At 53.3% G+C, this 17,796-nt stretch overlaps 1 long non-coding RNA gene across 2 annotated transcripts; it reads right to left on the bottom strand.

Annotated features, from left to right (window-relative positions):
* Positions 1-13,023: 13,023 nt before the first annotated feature.
* Positions 13,024-16,110, bottom strand: LOC131808203 (uncharacterized). Of its 2 annotated transcripts, XR_009344726.1 has the most exons (4): positions 16,006-16,110; positions 14,785-15,089; positions 14,303-14,420; positions 13,024-13,812 (listed from the first exon to the last, which is right to left on the bottom strand). It is a non-coding gene; the product is annotated as an uncharacterized LOC131808203 (long non-coding RNA). The 2 variants fall into 2 exon arrangements; XR_009344725.1 differs by having other exon boundaries at positions 13,024-14,420.
* Between the last annotated feature and the right edge of the window lie 1,686 nt (positions 16,111-17,796).

The following is a 17,796-nucleotide window of genomic DNA, read 5'->3' as shown; positions in this document are numbered from 1 at the left end:
TCCTGGGGGCCTTCCAGGAGTAGGCATCTGGGAAGCATGTGGACCTGTGGTCAGAGAAATGAGATGCCAGGGCTGAGACGAACAGATTGGACATGGACGGGGACCCACGACTTTCAGGAAAATGAGATTCCCAGGGAATGAATGAAATATTCATTCAACAAACACTGTGGGGGATCCTGAGACAAGCACTCCTTGTTCATTTCTGAATATCTAGCATCTGGCCCGGGGCCTGGATGCCGGTCAGATAAACCAGGAGGAAGCACGGGGCCGAACCATGAGCATGGGCTGAATTCTAGCAGGAAGGGATGCGGTGAGGCTCCCTAGGTCAAAACCGTGAGGCCTGGGCTGGAGTGCAGCTCCTCCACGTGCTTGTCGGAAGGCTGTGGGCCAGACATTTTCCCTCCGTGAGCCTCAGTTTCCTCATCTGGAAATTGGCCACTGAGGGATGTGGTCAAGATTCAGGGGTGCCTGTGGAAACATGCAGCTTGGAGCACAGGCAGGGGAGAAGGGCCGTGAGGAGGCTGCTGAAGGCAGGGCTTTGGGGGCTGATCCAGAGCACAGAAGGAATCACCTCCTTCCTGGTGTTGCTGGGACATGGGGAACGGGAGAGACAAATTCGGATCTGCCTGGCAAACACATCCACAGCTGTGTCCCATGTGGGAAAGGAGACCTCAGTCCCGCCCAGGCCCCCTTCCCCCACAGCCAGCTGGAGAGGGCGGGGCAGGAGAGGGAGGCCCATCCCCGTGGCTGGAGGAGGGGACCAGATGACAGGAACCTTCTCCGAAGTCCCTCTGAGCAGCTGGCTCCAGGTCCTGGCCGCAGTCCGACCCTTAGATCCTGACTCAGGATTGGGCTGTGATCGGGTGCTTCTCTGGCCGCTCAATGAGGCCGGGCCCAAGGGACTGAACCTTGGGTGGGCTTCGTTTGGTCCACACAGAATTTTTAAATGAATGGAGCCAACATTAAAAAAATCTGTACATGCTTTGTAAGAACCTGTTTCTAGCTCCCCTTGGAAAAACGGAGCATCTGAAGATTTGATTGTGTGGGATCCTCATTCCTGGGGGGTCGAACTCAGCTGAGACAGGGCATGTGCCCTAGTCCCCACCACTCCCTCTTGTCTCTCCAAAACTGCGGGCAAGGAAGAGTAATTCTTTATTGTCAGACCCTGGGCTGCTTTCTTTAAAATCCCTGCCTGGCTCCCGGTGGCCTTGTGTTTTCAACCCCAGAGCCAGTCTCTTGTTCTTCCACACCAGGGTTCCAGCCCTGAGCCCCTTAATCTGTGCCCCATGTGACACCTTGGGGCCACTGTTTTCTCCCCCTTGCCCCACAAGGCCCCGCACCACGCCCCAGGGGTTGGAGATGGGTTGAGACATGGCTGGGGCCAGCTGGACCCGTGGGAGGCAGACCCACATCTGCTCTGAGATGTGTCAGCTGGGCCTGGTCACACTCTCTGTAGCTCATCCCTGAGGCATGTGGGACCAGGCGCTGTGCTTTCGACCCAGCCAGGGTGGTGGTGGGGCCAAGTCCGGGGATGTGGTGTATGTCAAGGCTGCACACAGCAGCCCTCAGATTTCAGCTACAAATGCATTGGCCGAAAAGAGGGAAGGAGAAGGAGGAGAGAGACAGGGCTGCTTTAGCAGAAAGCAGCCAGAACGCAGAGGTGAAAAGACCTGAATTCACACCTTTAGCAGCTGGGTGACCTTGGGCAAGTAATTTTACGTCTCTGAACCTCCAGATTAAGTGGGAGCCAAGGAGAGGCCCAGTAGCGGTAATGTGGCTAATGGGGGGCCTAAATGCCAGAGGCACAGCTAGAATGGAGGGAAAAAAAAAATCCTAGACTTTGGGGCCATATTGACCTGACCCTTGTGAGTTGGATGGCCTTGGGCAAGTCACTTCTCTATTGGGATCCTAAAGTGAAGGTTGTAAACTCTGGTCCACCTGAACCCTCACCAGATTATTCTGAGGGGAAAAAGAATCCATTCATTCAACCAATATTTACTGAGTACTTGCTAATGTCAGGCACTGGGACATAGCAAGACCCGAGACAGCCAAAGGTCTCTGTCCCCATGGAGTTCACACTTCTTTGGGAAACAATAAACAATTTGGCAAACAATTAACAAGATAAATAAGTTGTATATTTTATTTAAAATAATCAGTGCTACAGAAAGAAACAAAGCCAGAAAAGGAGATGGGGCATGCTAGGGATTTAAATAAGTAGGTCAGGGACAGCCTCACTAAGCCCATGACATCTGGGCAATAATCTGTAGGAGTGGAGGAGGGTTCCATTGGGGGATGAGCTTTCCAGGCAGTGGGAATAGCCCGTGCAAAGGTCCTGAGGTGGGGTGCAGCGGGGAGGACGCGGATATGATTGGAACACAGGGAGGGAAGGAAGGTGGGAGGAGGTAAGGGCAGGGAGGGGGTTGGGGGGCAGAACACTTGGGCCTTGTGGGTTGTTGTAAGAACTTTGGCTTTTTCTCTGCATGAGGTGGGAGCCATGGAGGGTTCTGAGCAGAGGAGGGACATGCCTGACTTGGGTTTTCCCAGGATCCCCCTGGCTGCCAGTGGAGAATGGATAGTAGAGGCCAGAGCAGAAGCAGGAAAAGCAGAGGGGAAATGGCTATGGTAGTTAGCTCTCTGTTTAGTGATCATGTCCCTCTCCTGCTCTAAAGCCTTCATGGCTCCCTATTGCCCCTGCACAAAGCCTAAGCTCCTTAGCATGACATTCAAGGCCCCTATTACCTGGCCCTGGCCTCATCACTCCCACCCCTAGCCTCTCAATCTTTCTACCCCCTCCTAACTAGATATTCTGCTTCCACTGCTCCATGAGCTCTCTCTCCTTTCCCAGCTGTTAGCGCTGGCAGGAATGCCCTTCTTGGTCCTCTTTGTGACCTAGCTCATGGGCAGCTCAGTGTCATTAGGTAAATGGGAAGTCCTATTCCCAAGGAGGGCCGGGGTGGGCCACTTCTCACCTCCCTCCTCCTTAAACATACTTCAGGGCCTCTGCCAGCTAAGGGCAGGTGCAGGAGGTAAAAACAGGGCTGTAGCTGGCACATCTGCTGTGTGACTTTGAGCAAGTCTCTGGGTCTTGTTTTTTCTGCCCCGTAAAACGGGGAGGAGAACGAACCTTCTCACAGGTGGTTCAAATGATGGTATCTATGAATCTGGGGGCTGTTGCAACGGGAGTCATGGCATCCTGGGGAAGATGTGACCTCACGTCTCTAACCAGCCGTGCAGGCCCACACAGGACGGCCCTGAGCCCATGCCAGGGATGTTTTGGGGGAGCGATGCCCTTGGCAGCACTGGGCATCTCCAATCTGTTGCTCCTGAGTTACCTAAGCCCTCATTGTGTGTCTAGCTCTGTGCCTCAGTGGGGATAGAGGCCAGAAGGCTTTGGTTCAAATCCTCCCTCTACCTCTTAGTAGCTGTGCTGTCTGGGCAAGTCAACCCCTCGGTTTCCTCGTCTATGAAAGGGGAGAATAGAGTATGTACCTCCTCGGGTGAAGTCCGGAAGGAGACGGACGCTAACAGCTTATGGCATTAGCCCTCATCAGGGCCGGCTGGTACATTACTGTTATTACTAGTGCCGCGTACAAGCTGTGTGGCCTCAGGCCTGTCACTTACCTCTCTGTGCCTCAGGTTCCCCCTCTGTGAGGTGACATAATAACACCGCTGCCCTCATGGCGTTTTCTTGAGGACTGAGTCTCATGTGTATCAGTGGTGCCTGGGGCAGGGAGTGCACTGGGACTTTCTAAACGATTTCAAATGTAGAATTTATTTAATTCAATACTGTAGGTCACCACGGCTCCATGAATAGTCCCTCTGAAATCTTTCTGTCGCCCCCCAGTCAAAAAAATGCCCGTTCGGTTTAATCCAACTTAACAAAATAAACCAAGAAAGTTCTAGCCCCCTGCGACGGCAACCCTCCACCCTCCTGGGGCCCCGGCCTCTTCTCTGCTGCGGATGTGACACCTTCCTGCCTGCTCTGTCGGGCTCCCAGGATCAGGGTTGGGCTCAAACCCACCCCATCTATCACTTATTAAGTGCCTCCCTATGCAAAGCAACGCTGGACACCTCCGGCTCCGGGCTCCCGCTGGCCCTCCCTTCCAGGAGGGAAGGTTGGATGCTGTCCGTTTTTTCCAGAGAGGACAGTGGGGTTGGGAGGGGGGAGGCTGGGGATGCGGGCTGAGGGAGGGAAGGAAGTGGGGGGGGGGGGTTGGGGCAGGCTGTGCTGACGCAGCTGTGATGTCAGGGACTGGCCGCAGGAGGTGGCCAGCCCAGTGCTAATGGCATGCTCTCTGCCGGGCTGGCCCCGTGCCTCTGGCGGGGAGGGAGGATGGGGGGGAAGGGCCCGCCACCCCCCTTAACCCCTTCCCAGCCTCTCTTTCCCAGACAGCCGTCCCCCGAGCCTGGCCTTGCCCACAAGATTCCCAGATTTCACAACTGGGGCTGGCGCTGAATCATGTACAGTGAGTCCGCGGAGAGCAGCTCCTGTCTGCCCAGCGTCCCCGTCCCCGGGACAGGACAACCACTAAGCCTGCCCTCCCTCCCTGTGGGCAGGGCTAGTGGCTGCCAGGGAGACCTGGGGGTGGGGGTGGGGGAGTATCTCTCCAGGCTGCTGCCCAGCTGGGGGGGAGTGTCAAACAGGACACACAACCTCTCTGGGCTAGGCCAGGAATCGTGAGGTGGGGAGGGCTGGGGGTGTGGTGGCTGCGGTGGCACTGGAGGGAGTCCCTCTCTGCCTGTCAAAGCTACATTCTGGAGAGCGGGAGTGATCATAGGACTGGCCAGGTGTGGGCCAGGTCTGGGTTAAGGGCTGTGTACTGTCAACACCTGATCGGTATCAGGACCCTTGTTGTGGTCATGCTCCCGGTGATACTTTAAGACCCTGGAGGGATGAGTCAGCCCCTCTGGTGACACCTCCCCTGGAGCCTCGGCCCCTCCTCTCATGATCTGAATTATTTTTTACCTTTTGTTTTTATATTTGATTTATTTTTTAAAATATTTTATTTATTTGAGACAGATATAAGGAGAGAGAGCAGAAGCAGGGAGACTCCCCACTGAGCAGGAGCCCGACATGAGACTTGATCCCAGGACCCTGAGACGATGACCAGAGCTGAAGGCGGATGCTTAATGGACTGAGCCACCCAGGGGTCCCTATTCTTACCTTTTTAAAAACTTCTTCTTGGGGACCCCTGGGTGGCTCAGTCATTAAGTGTCTGCCTTTGGCTCAGGTCATGATCCCAGGGTACTGGGATGGAGCCCCACATTGGAATCCCTGCTAGGCGGGAAGCCGGCTTCTCCCTCTCCCACTCCCCCTGCTTGTGTTCTCTCTCCCGCTGGGAGAGAGAACAAATAAATAAGCAAAAATCTTAAACCAAAACCAAAACAAAAAACAACCAAAAAAAACCTCTTCATGACCTCCATAAACTTTTATTGAACATTATTGAACACCACTGTATGCCAGGCACTCTCCTGGGCCCTGGAGCTCCAACAGTGAACAAAACAGAAAAACCCCTCTGTTCTCCCAGAGTCCGTATTGTAGTTGAGGGAATCAGGAGTTTGAGAGTCCTTCCCAATGGTCAGGCTTCTGAAGGAAGTAAAGCCGAGAGTGTGAAGGACAGGGGCTGGGAATGGCCCTCTGGGGAGGTGACGTTTGACCAGAGACATGAAGAGAAGAAGCCAGCGTGCAAAGGTCTAAAGGGACAGTATTCCAGGTGCAAAGGTTAGGTGATGGGAATCCAGGTGTGTTTGGGGATCAGCCAGGCCCGTGGGGCTGGAGGACGGAGAGTTGGAGGGAAGGGTACTAGGGGAACTTGGTAGGGTCCTTAGCCCTGGCCTAACTCTCTGAACCCAAGGCTCTTTGTAAATGTGGTGTCTCCCAGGGCCTGACTTGTACCTGCCCAGGTGGCTGAGGAACCAGCTTCCCAGCAAGGACCTGGCCGCTTCCCATCTGGGGGCCCGCAAGCCCAGGATCACCAGGGAGGGGCAGGCCCCTGGGCTGAGGCCATGGCAGGACTCTGATTCCCTCCCTTAGTTGGGGGTGAAGCCCAGAGGGAAGCCGAGGACCTGGGTCAGACCCGAATGTGAGCCTCCCCGCCCCCTGCTGGCTCAGGGCTTGCCTTTTGCATCTCAGGGCCTCGGGTCCACACCTGTGATGTGGGCACATGATGCTGCCCCTCGGAGGGGTTAAAAGGAGGGAGGGGGGCTCCAGCTTCGGGATGTGTCCTCACTCCCCCTCCCCAGCCCAGGGCTAAACCCTGCAAGAGAAGAAACCTCCAGGGGTCCTGGAGGGATACGCTCTGTGTTTACAGCTGGACCAAGAGCTAGGACATGCACACATGCGTGTGTGTGTGTGTTTGTGTGTGCACATGCATGCCTGCGTGTATGTGTGTGGAGGGCATAGATCAAGACCCAGGCACCACCAAAGAGGGTAGGCTTCCGGGGCTGGGGGCACTTAGAACCCGATTTAGGGACCCGAGTGTGGGGAGGGCAACATGAGGCCTGATTAATATCTCCAAGGGTGTTTAAAAAAAAAAATCATTTATTTATTTCTAGAGAAGTTCCTCATCGTTTCCCATCAGGTCATGGGGGCCAGGATGACTGACAGCAGGGGTGACCATGACCTGACATGTCACTTCTTCTCTCCAACTGAGGCAGATGAAATGACAGATTGCATGGCACCTGGGCACGTGTGAGAGATAACACAGTCCATCCCCGTGGGACAAGCTGGTTCTTACCCCGTTGTACAGATGAAGAAGCTGAGGCCCCGTGTCTCCCCGAAAGGGGATTGGGGATTGGCAGAGCTGTGATTGAACCCCAGCCTGTGTGGCCCGTGACTGCTCACAGCACCAACCCCACCTCTACCCTCCCCACCGCCAGTGCAGGAGAGGGTCAAAGGCAGATGGCTGGGGCATGTTGGGCCCCCACACATCCGGAAAGGAGCCTGGGGTTGAATCAGAACCAGGTGCGACCCCTCTCGTTCCCCCCCACCCCCCAACTGGCAGTAATTACCTGCCCGGGGTTAATAGTGCCCACTTCCCCTCACCTTTCATCAAGGCTCCGGAATTGCCAGGCAGTAATTAACCCTCAGAGCACCTCTCTGAAGTTGGCACTGGAGGCAGACATGTTATTAAACCCATTTTTTTTTTACAGGTGGGTAAACTGAGGCAGAGCTCATTGAGGCCTGGGAGCCTGTTGTACCCTCATTACTCAGCAGTCCCAATCAGTCTCCACTTTCTTCCCACAGTTAAGCAGAGGGCCTGCCCCTGGGTGCCTTTCCTCCTGAGGGCTGAGCAGGCAGCCGAGAAGACTGTAGGTCCTGGACACTCCTTATTCTTGTCCTCTCATCTGTCAGAGTATGGCCATAGGGCCAGACGGAAGGAGCTGGGCTCTGGCTGTGTTGTGTGACCCTGGGCAAGTCACTGTTTCTCTCTGGGCCCAGTTCCTCCTCAGTAAAAAGAGAGTGATCCCCCCCCCTGCTGCCCCGCTCCGTGGGTTTGTCTGAAGCAAAAAGCCTGGAGCCTCCCTTTGATCCATCTCCTCTCCCTCACCTTGCTCTGGCCACACTGGCCTCTCTGTTCCTTGAACACTCAAGCCACTTTCAACCTCAGGGCCTTTGCATGTGCAATGCCATTGCTTGGAATGTCCTTCCCTCAGTCTCCCCGTGGCTGGCTCCTGCTTGTCTTCCTCAGCTCAGGTGTCACCTCCTCAACCTAGAGTGCCCTCCCCCCAACCCCAACGCCTCACCCTGTTTTTGTTTTGTTTTTTAAATACTGAATGATATCCTATTTATTTTTGGATTTTTTTTTTAATTTTAATTTTTTAAAACCTTCTTTTATTTTCTTAAAGCATCTGTGATAATAACTTATTGTTTACACTGTTTGTTTCCTCTTCAGTCCCACTGGGCAGGGGCTTTTGTCCGTTTCATTCAAGCATTCCCGGGGCTCAGCTCATACAACAGAATGCTTTCTCCTCTTGTCTCCTTGCTGACTCCAAGGTCAGCTGCTCACTGGCTCTGTGACCCTGTGAGCTTCGTTCCCTCACTCCCCCGGTTTTTTTTTGTTTGTTTGTTTTAGTTTTTTTTTTTTTTAATTAAAATTTTTTTTCTTAAAATTGTAAGTAATCCCTATATCCAACATAGGTCTTGAACTCATAACCCCAAGATCAAGAGTCGCTTGCTCTACTGACTGAGCCAGCCAGGCACCTCCTCCCCACTCCTCGCTGTTAACTAAGGACGAACTGGGCATCATTCTGTAGAAGGACTCAGGTAGTTTTGACATTCCCAGGACCTCCGAGTCCTATTTCCCCAGGTCACGGGGATTGAGAGCAAGAGGGAGAGGAAGGCAGCAGGGCTTCTCTGTCGCTGCTCTGCCCCCTCCCCTGCTGCCTCAGGTTGTTGGGCTCTCTCTGGGCAGATCCCCACAACCAGCCACCCCCCTCCCTTGGCACATCTGTCAGCACCCTTGGGGGAAAGAATTTGGAAAGGGGAGGAAGAGAGAGGAAAGAAACCAGGGTGCCGGGGATGGTTCCCACACCTGTGTAAATAATTTGTCATCTTAAAACTCATCAAATATGCTCACCTTTAATGCCTGGTTCTTGGGTTTGTTTTCCTTGGCAAGGCTGCCACAAGAGTGGAGCCCAATTGTCATCTTCTAAGCATGTTCCCAGGCCAGGGGGCCGGGGCCAGCTCAAGCTGACACTCCACTTCCGTCCCCAGAAGTACTGGAAGGTTCCTGGGATTTGGGGAGCAACTGCCAGTTCTGGAAGCTGTCCCAGAATTTTGGAATGTTGGAATTTATACAGCCTCCTGCCCATTTTCCAGAGGAGGAACATGAGGCCCAGAGAAGGGAAAGGGTTGGCCTGAGGTCACACAGCATGCTGGGAGGAGTTAGGGTTTGCCAGGAGAAGCTGGGAAGTTTATGAACAGGTCATTTTTAGGTACTAATATCCCAGTCTCATGCTGGAGAACCTCCTTTTTCCCCATCTCAGTCCTTGAGGTTTGGGTGGGGTACCCCAGGACCCTGTTTCTAAGAGTGGGCCCGTGACCAGGTCTGGCTCTAGCAATTAGCCTAGAGGTGGAGTTGGACCTGATCTTGCCCTGTGAAACTGGATCCTGGGACTTAGGTTACTGGGAACTCTTTGTGAAGGAGATGCAATTTTCCAATTGGATTAAGAGTGAGGGAGTGACAGCCTGGGGCATCAGAGGACTTTATAGGGAAGAGGCTGGCAGAGAGAGGTCAACATAGAGCCGGCTAGGGGTTGAGCCCCTGGAGCCAGCCATACCTGAAAGTGGCACCCTTGGGATTTTTAGCTTTCTGAGCCACTACATTTCCCATTTTTGGCTGAAAACAGTTGGGCTGGTTTTCTGTCACTTGCGCACAAACGGTTCTCACTGACCCAAAGGACGGAGGGAAGGGAAGTGACTACAAGCAGAACAAAATCACGCATGCATGGTGACTGCAGAGCAGGGGTCCCTCAAGAGACAGGGAGGAGGTGGAGGAGGCATCCCTGAGGTGAGTGTAGGAGTTGGTCGGTGGTCAAGGCGGGAGAAGGGGGTGTCTCCTGCAGAGAGAACAACTAGTATAGGAGCCCACAGGGTTGACTCGTTGGTGTCAACCAACGACTGCTCCGTGCTGGGGGCCAAGGGACTCAGAGACAGAAAAGACAAAATCGAATCCAGCTAAATGTGGACCCCTGTGCTTTTGGAGCTGAGCCTTCCCATGTCTGTGCTTTCGTCTCTGCTGTGCCTGCCGGCATGCTGCTCCAATGCTGCAGCGCTCTCCTCACTGGCCAGGGGCACGTCGGTCCCTAAGTTGTTGTTGTAGAGGGCTCCGGACAGAGCGACAGACCACGTTCCCACCAGCAACGTAGGAAAGGTTCAGTTGCTTCCCATCCTTACCGGCACTTGGTATTGTCAGGGTTTGGGGGTTTTTTTTGTTCATTTGTTTTTTAATTTAAGCCATTCTAGTAAGTGCATACTGGTCTGTCATTGTACTATTAACTTGAATTTCCCTAATCATGGATGACGTTGAACATCTTTTTTTTTTTTTTTTTTAACATTTTATTTGTTTATTTGATGCACAGAGAGAGGAAGAGAGCACAAGCGAGGGGGAGGGCATAGGGAGAAGCAGACTCCCTGTTGAGCAGAGAGCCTATGCAGGGCTCGAACCCAGGACCCCGGGATCGTGACCTAAGCCAAAGGCAGATGCTTAACCAACGGAGCCACCCAGGCGCCCAAAGTGTTTCCTTTTAAAAATAAATGTATTTTTAAAAAAACTAGTAAGTCAATGTCAAGACAACTATGAAATAATGGCAGAATTGGAGGCAGACTGCATGGAAATCATGAGGGCAGGGGTGCCTGGGCCGCACAGTTGGTTTCAGCTCAGGTCGTGAGTTCAGGTTTGTGAACCAAGCCCTGTGTCTTGCTCTGCGCTCAGCGTGGAGTCTGCTTGGGATTCTCTCTCTCTCCCTCTGCCCCTTCCACTTGTGCTGTCTCTCTCCCTAAAGTAAATAAATGTATGGAAAAAAAAATATCATGAAGGCAGTTACTTGAATAACTGAAGTGTGGGTAGCTCTAATTCTTTCCACCAGCAAATATTGACTGAGCACCCTCCGCATGCTGGGCTGTGTCTTACTTAGGTCCTGGGGCACAGTGACGAGCAAGGGGAATCCTTGCTGCTCTTTGGTGATGATTCCTGTCCCGTGGTTCCTCTTTATCCTTCAAAAGCCAACTCGAATAGCCCTTCCTCGGTCTGGGCCTTGCCTTTCCACGTTGCACTGAACTTTTCTATTTTTGTGGGCGTCTTCTTGGGAAGGACTATATTTGGGAGCTTCTGATGGGGTCGCACCGACGCTGGTGCATAGGACCCCAGTAAACAGGGCCTCATCAAGGAGACACTGTTCTGGGAGCCAAAGATGAGTTTGCTGATTTGAATGGTTGAAATCAGCCGGGTCTGTCGGGTGAGCTAGCCCCTCCCTGCTGCATTCTGGGCCCGCCCCCACGCAAACCAAGGCCATTTGCCTTGGGTTTCTCTCCCACCAACAAAGACAGCAAGAAAAAAAAAAAAAAAAAAACCCTCCCAGACCCCACTTTGGTCCCCATCCAGTGCCCATGGATGCCGGCTCTGAGTGACTCACTGATCCCACAAATACTTGCCAGGCAGCTCTTTGCTCTGACCCCAGTGACCACGCCCCCCGACCTCCTACTACTCTTCCTCCTTTCCCTCCACTCTAGCACAGCGACCTGCTTCTGTTCCTCTAACACACCGAACTCATTCCCTTCCCTGGGCCTTTGCATGTGCTCTTCCCTCTCTTGAACCCTCTTTCTTTATCTCTTTGCACAAGCAGCTACTTCTCCACATTCACTTCTGAGCTTACGTGACCCCTCCTCAGAGACCCTCCCAGGCCATACCACCAAAAGCCTTCTCCGCATCTACTTTTTCTTGGATCATTCTGTTTTTCCTTTATAGCACCAAAGACTCTCATTTCAGAATTTATTTCTGTGTTCACTTGTTTTTTTTGTTGTTGTTTTTTGTTTTGTTTTGTTTTCTGTATCCCAACTAGAGGGTCAGTACCAAAAAGGATTTCAGTCTGGCCATCTATCTCTGCAGTGCCTGGCACAGTGCCCACACATAGTAGGTACTCAATAAACACTTGGAGAATGAATAAGTATGCGAAGGAATGAGTACATGAGCTCTCCCTTCTCAAGATGCACTCTAAGCGGAGTTGAGGCCATCAGCTCATGTGTCAGGGTAACGGCCTTCTGAGCTCATTCAGAGTGGGGCCACAAGTCCTTTTTCCAGCCCCCATCTGGCCCCTCTGCCCAGCCCCATGCTGGGTGCCGTCTACAGGGTCCCCTAGGCTTGTGTTCTGTCAGCCGTCCAGCCTGGGGGTGTGTGGGGGGGGCTGTTCCACCATCCTTGGAGCTGGCCTGTTGTTCCAGGACCTCCCAAGCTATGGACCATGGAAGGGCCTGGAAAGAGCAATGTGGGGTCCAGGGCCTTGTGTGGAAACCGGTCATCTCACCCTGAGAGTCATTTCCCCTCCCTTTCTGTCCTTGTTCTGCCATGGGAAGAAAAGTCTCCACGTGTGGCCAGGGTGTCTTTGCCATCTCTCTACCCGCCGTTCTTTCTTTTTAAGAAACAGAGAGCAGAGCCAGTGCCAGGCCATCAGCAGCTGTGGGATCTGGCTCTGTCTTACTTCTTTGTAGAATCTCCTAATACCTTTGCTTTCCAGCAAGTGCCTTGGGTTGGGTTCCCCTAGAAGCAGATCCCAGAGAGGATCCGTTGAAGGCGGATGGTTTATTTGGGAGGTGACCCCTGGAAGCCCTGGTGTGGATGTGGGGACGTGAGGGAGGAGTGCGGCCAATGCCCAGGGTACACCCGGGGCTCTCTGGTGGAGACCCCGCCCCTCTGGGCTATCCCCTCCGGGGGTGTGGGGAGAGGGTGGAGACAGAGCCAAGGAAATGGACATCCTCCCTGCCAGTCTGTGGCTGAGGGTGCGTCCTCCCTGGAATGTTCATTCCCAGCACCTCCCGCCTGCCGCAGGTGGGCAGAGCCCGCAGGTGAAGGGCAGGTGCTGGCTCCCGGAATCGGGTCCGTGGGAGGGGAGGTGGGCGGAGCCCTGGCAGCAACAACCTCACCCTGAAGACGGTGGCTCATTTAAAGCAGAGGCAAACATGTTCCCTTTAAAATTAGGTTTAAGTAAAAATTCTCAAGTCAAACGGACTTAAAGAAAAGGAGTCTGAAAGTGGGGCACAGGGGAAAGGCCAAATTTGGCGAACGCTGTTTTCGAGGGCATTTAAAAAGCAGACATGTCTCATCTCTTTGGGGAGCCACCAACACGAGTGGGTCTGGGGTGGCGAAGAGACCCCCCGCAACTCCTCCCAGCCTGCCTGCCTCGCACCTTCCCTGACACTGCCCTGTGCCCCTGGGAATCTTGGAAATGGGCCAGGAAGCGTGAAGACCTTTGTAATTCAGGGTCTGTCTTTTTTTTTTTTTTTTTTAAGATTTTATTTATCTTAAATAAATCTTAAGATCACAAGCAGGCAGAGAGGCAGGCAGAGAGAGAGAGAGGAGGAAGCAGGCTCCCTGCAGAGCAGAGAGCCCCATGTGGGGCTCGATCCCAGGACCCTGGGATCCTGACCTGAGCCGAAGGCAGAGGCTTAACCCACTGAGCCACCCAGGTGCCCCCAGGGTCTGTCATTTCCAGGCCTCTGTGTTCAAAGGGTATGTTCCCAAGTCCCAGGAAGAACTAAATTTGCCAAAATGGGCAAGACAGTCCTGAAAAAGAAAACCTAAAAGGAGGATTTTTGGGGGCAGACATTAGACCCTGCAACAAAGGGTAGTATGGTGTGGGCATAGCCTTGAGTAAATACATCAAGAGTCCAAGAACTGACCCAGTGTCCCCCATGCCGCCTAATGGATGCGGAAGGCTTGGGAAAGAGGAAGACATTCATTAGCATGGATCTTTGATTACATCTGGGCTGGGGCACTGGCTTCCCATTAGGGTCCGGGTCATGGGTCCTCCCCTCTCACCCACCTGCGGGAGCGCTGGGGAAACTCACCCTCGCGAACCCTGCACACCCCGTGTCTACCGTGGAAATGTCAGAAGCCCCAATTCAAGATGAATTAGGTAACAGGTGGCTCCAAGGAGGATGTCCTTCCCTTTGCAATTCTCTTCGATTCTTCTGAGTAGCCCACGGAGAGAGCCTCGTGTGGGTGCTGTAAGTCTGCCTCCGAGCTCGCTCACCTGCCTTGACGAGGCAGAGCAGACCTCCACCCGGAGCCCTCCCTTGGCAGCCGCAGGATCCTGCTAGAATTTAATCATGCTGTTTTGTGATCATTGTTTGTTTGTTTGTTTTTAGATTATTTATTTATTTATTTGGCAGACAGAGGTCACAAGCAGGCAGAGAGGCACACACACAGAGAGAGAGAGAGGAGGAAGCAGGCTCCCTGCTGAGCAGAGAGCCCGATGTGGGGCTAGATCCTAGAATCCTGGGATCATGACCTGAGCCGAAGGCAGAGGCTTTAACCCAAGGAGCCACCCAGGCGCCCTGTGATCATTGTTTTTAAGGTTACTTTCCATCTGTAGAAATGAATACTTGTTTTCCCTTTCTGGTTGTAATACAGATCATTTAAAAATCATTTTACCAGGGTGCCTGGGTGGCTCAGTCTGTCAAGCGTCTGCCTTTGGCTGAGGTCATGATCCTGCTCAGCAGGGAGCCTGCTTCTCTCTCTGCCCCTACCCCGATCATTTTCTCTCTCTCTCTCAAATAAATAATAATAAAAACCATTTTACTAACACATGCTAGGAGAAGAATGAAGCATTCAGGGTAGATGACTCTATGGAGATGGAAAGCAGCCTGGGGTAGGGGGGTTGCAGAACTGGGAGCAGCTGCGTGACGTGTGCGGGGTCTCCTTCTGGGGGGACAAAAATGTTTTGGAACCAGTTAGAGGTGGTGGTTGCACCACATCGCGAACGTACCAAATGCCTCTGAATCGTTCACTTTGAAAGGGTTGGTTTGATGTTACGTTGATTTTACCTCAGTAAATTGTTTTTAAAAAACCAACCAAGCCCAAAAAAAAAAAAAAAAAAAAATCAAGTTTACTTAATAAAAGGTACTCGTGTCTTTAAAGATGCCTTTTAAGTGAGGCGTGGGAGTCTAGGGCTTAGACGATCGGTCTCACCCCCTGGCCTGGGTTCGCGCCGTGCCCAGGCCTGGAATGCCCTCTCTGCTCACTGACAGAATCCTGCCCATCCCTGGGAACTCAGGCCAACCCTCACCTCTGCAGGAAGCCCTCCTGATTCCAGCGGCACAGGGGGTGACCGGGGCAGTCAGGTGGGCCCAGGCCTGCAGCCCTGTGGCCCCAGGCGCGGCACTCAGACCAGCAGGCTTCCCAGGAGCCTCCTAACTTTGGGCACGTTGCGTAACCTCTCCAAGAGGGTCTCGGCTTCCTCGCCTTTAAAATGGGCGTTCGTGATTGTTCTTATTTCACGAGATTGAGTAACTCTGTAGAAAGTCCGTGCACAGGGCCTGGGGCTGAGTCGGTCAAGCGCTGATCACACCATTAAGTGCAGTTATTTGCCTCCTGTTTCCCGAACCATAAGCAAGGGCTCAGCCTGCAGGAGGTCTGTATCCCTCGTTCACCCATGGGGCTCACCAACAGTAAGTTCCCCAGAACAGCGTGTTGACTGATGCCCAAAGGAATTCCTAGAATCCCGCTTGCTCTCTCAACCTCCTCTGCCCTTACCCTGGTCCAGCCCCCTTCATTGCCCAGCTGGACTCTTGCGGTCACCTCCTCCCTGGTCTCCTGGCTTCTGTCCGGTACCCGCCCCCCCCTTCCAGTCCATTCTCCATACAAAACCAGATGGATCTCATCAGAACCTAAGTCAGATCCTGCCCTTCCCTGGCTCAGGGCGTTGCCAGCGCCCCACCTCATTCAGGGTAAAACCCAAAGTTCTCGCCATGGCCCAGAAGGCCCTTCTCTGTCTGCCCATGTCCTGTAAGTCCCCCACCCCCCGCGCCCCGCTCGTCTCCCTCGTCTTGGCCCAGCCATGGCAGTCTCCGTGCTATTGCTGTCAAACTCCAGGCCTCCTCCTTTAGCCTTTGTACTTGCTGTTCCCTTCTCTGATCACACTGTTCCCCAGATGTCCCTCACCGCTCACCTCCTCACCTGCTTCAGGCTATGATTCAAAGGCCCCCCCCCCCCCCCCCCGTCCAGGGCGGCTTTCCTTGGCTGCCCAGATCTTGTTGGACTCCAAAGCTCTCTCCTGAGGAAAGGACCGTGGCTGGGTCTCTGGGCCCCACCCCCTGTCTCAGGCAGAGGAGAGGCTCCCAGGCCTCTTTCTGGACTCAGGGATCTGGGGTCAGCTGTGGAGGCAGGCCACACTCGGGCTCTATCTCGTGCCGAGGCCTCTGCTTACTTGCCACGGGAGGTGGCCCTGACCTGCTCACACGGGCTTCTAGGGTGCCGATGGGAAAGCCCCACGTCCACCTCCACTTACCTGACTTGGGCTGACTCAGACCCTCACCCCTGGCCGGAGGGAGCCGCAGCCGCCCCGCCCGGCCCCTTGATGGGAAACAGCACTGCTAGGGCCTGGCTGGGCCAAACACTGACTCACCTCACCCCGCCCAGCCTCTGCCACTGGAAGTCGCACCTCCTTCTGGCCAGAGACGCTCCAGTCCTTTGCTCCCGGGGAGCTTTCCCACTCTGCGCCTTTGCGCAAACTGTGCCTCGGCGGGCAGTGGCCCTCTGCCCCTTTTCAGCCCAGCCTGAGGGCTGTCTCCTGCCGGGAAACGTTAGAGATTGCTCTAGCTAGAAGGGTGCAGGGGGTAGTGGGAGAGCTAATACTAATATACGAATAATACTATTACCCCACTAATAATAGCTATTATGCACCAATAATAGTAGAGTCACTGTGGGTACTGTGGGCTGGGCACTGTCCTACAAACTTTATTGTATTAACTCATTCAGCCATCACAGTCATCTCATGAGGTATGGACTTTCATTTCCCCGAGGCACGGAGTGGTTAGTAACTAGCCCAAGGTTTCCAGCTGGTGAGCAGAAGAAGGATTTGATTCTAGGAAGACTGGATGGCAAACTCACCCACCAAATCAAGAGAGCAGAGTGGGGGCTCTGAGGCTGGAATCCAAGGAACAGGGAGGGAGGCGAAGCCGGCCCTGGGCTCTGTGTCAGTACCCCTTCCTGCCACCAGCACAGGCTGGCCCTCAGTTCCTCTGTCCAGGTGAATCCTCAGAACACAGGGTCTGGGCCATCTACCAATAGCCTCTGAAAGGGAATTGACACATACGAAGCAGGGGCCATGGACACTTAAGACATTAACATGTGGAGCAGCCCCATGGAGCAACAGTTACTAATATCCGTTTTACAGAGGAGGAGACTGTGGCCCAGAGAGTAGTGAATGGGATTTGCTCAAGTTCACAGAGCCAGGATGCGGCAGAGGCTGAATTCAAACCCAGGATTATTCTGACACCGCAAGGCCAGAGTCCATTCTACTGGGTGGTGACATAGCACCTCAGTGAAGAACAGGGCAGGACCCAGAGGTCAGAAAGAGCCTAGCACTTCAGTTCTCATCACCCCTTCTCTCCAGCATACTACTAACTGTCACCCATCCATTCATTTGTTCATCCATCTGCTCATCTGCCCATCCACCCACTCATCCACCATGCAGACATCTACCCACCCATCCTTTCCTTATTCTGTCTAGTTCTTCATTCACCCTTCCATCTGTCCATCCACACTTCCATCCACCCATCCTTCTATTCATCTGCCTACCCATTTTTCTATCCTTCCCACATTCCATCCTTTTATTTATTCATCCACCCATCCATCCATCCATCCATCCACCTACTCATCCATCATCCATCTGTCCATCCATCTACCTACTCACCCATCCACCCATACATTCATCCACACATCCATCTATCCCTCCACATATCATTCATCCATACATCCCACCAATGTTTATTTAACTGATGGCCGCTATGCCCAAGCCTTCAGATCACTGTCTCTTGAGCCAGGAGAAACACGCCTAATTAGGTTTCTGCTTATTTGTTATTCCAGGAAGGCTAATTGTGGGGTTTGTAAACAGCCCTTTGATGGCTGGGGAGTTACTTAAGAGGACAGTTAAATAAACAACCGCTGGGTGGAACAGTCAGTATTGGTACACAGCGGGTCCAGAGTCATGACCTGCCTTTGACAGTGGGAGGAGGGTTGAGTTCCAGACAGTGCAGAGGTTCTGGGGTCAGAAAGGAAGTCAGAATAATGGGAACAG

The sequence above is a fragment of the Mustela lutreola genome, chromosome 9 (genome assembly GCF_030435805.1).
Source record: "Mustela lutreola isolate mMusLut2 chromosome 9, mMusLut2.pri, whole genome shotgun sequence".
NCBI classification, from domain to species: Eukaryota; Metazoa; Chordata; class Mammalia; order Carnivora; family Mustelidae; genus Mustela; species Mustela lutreola.
This window is presented reverse-complemented; position numbering and strand designations above follow the sequence as displayed.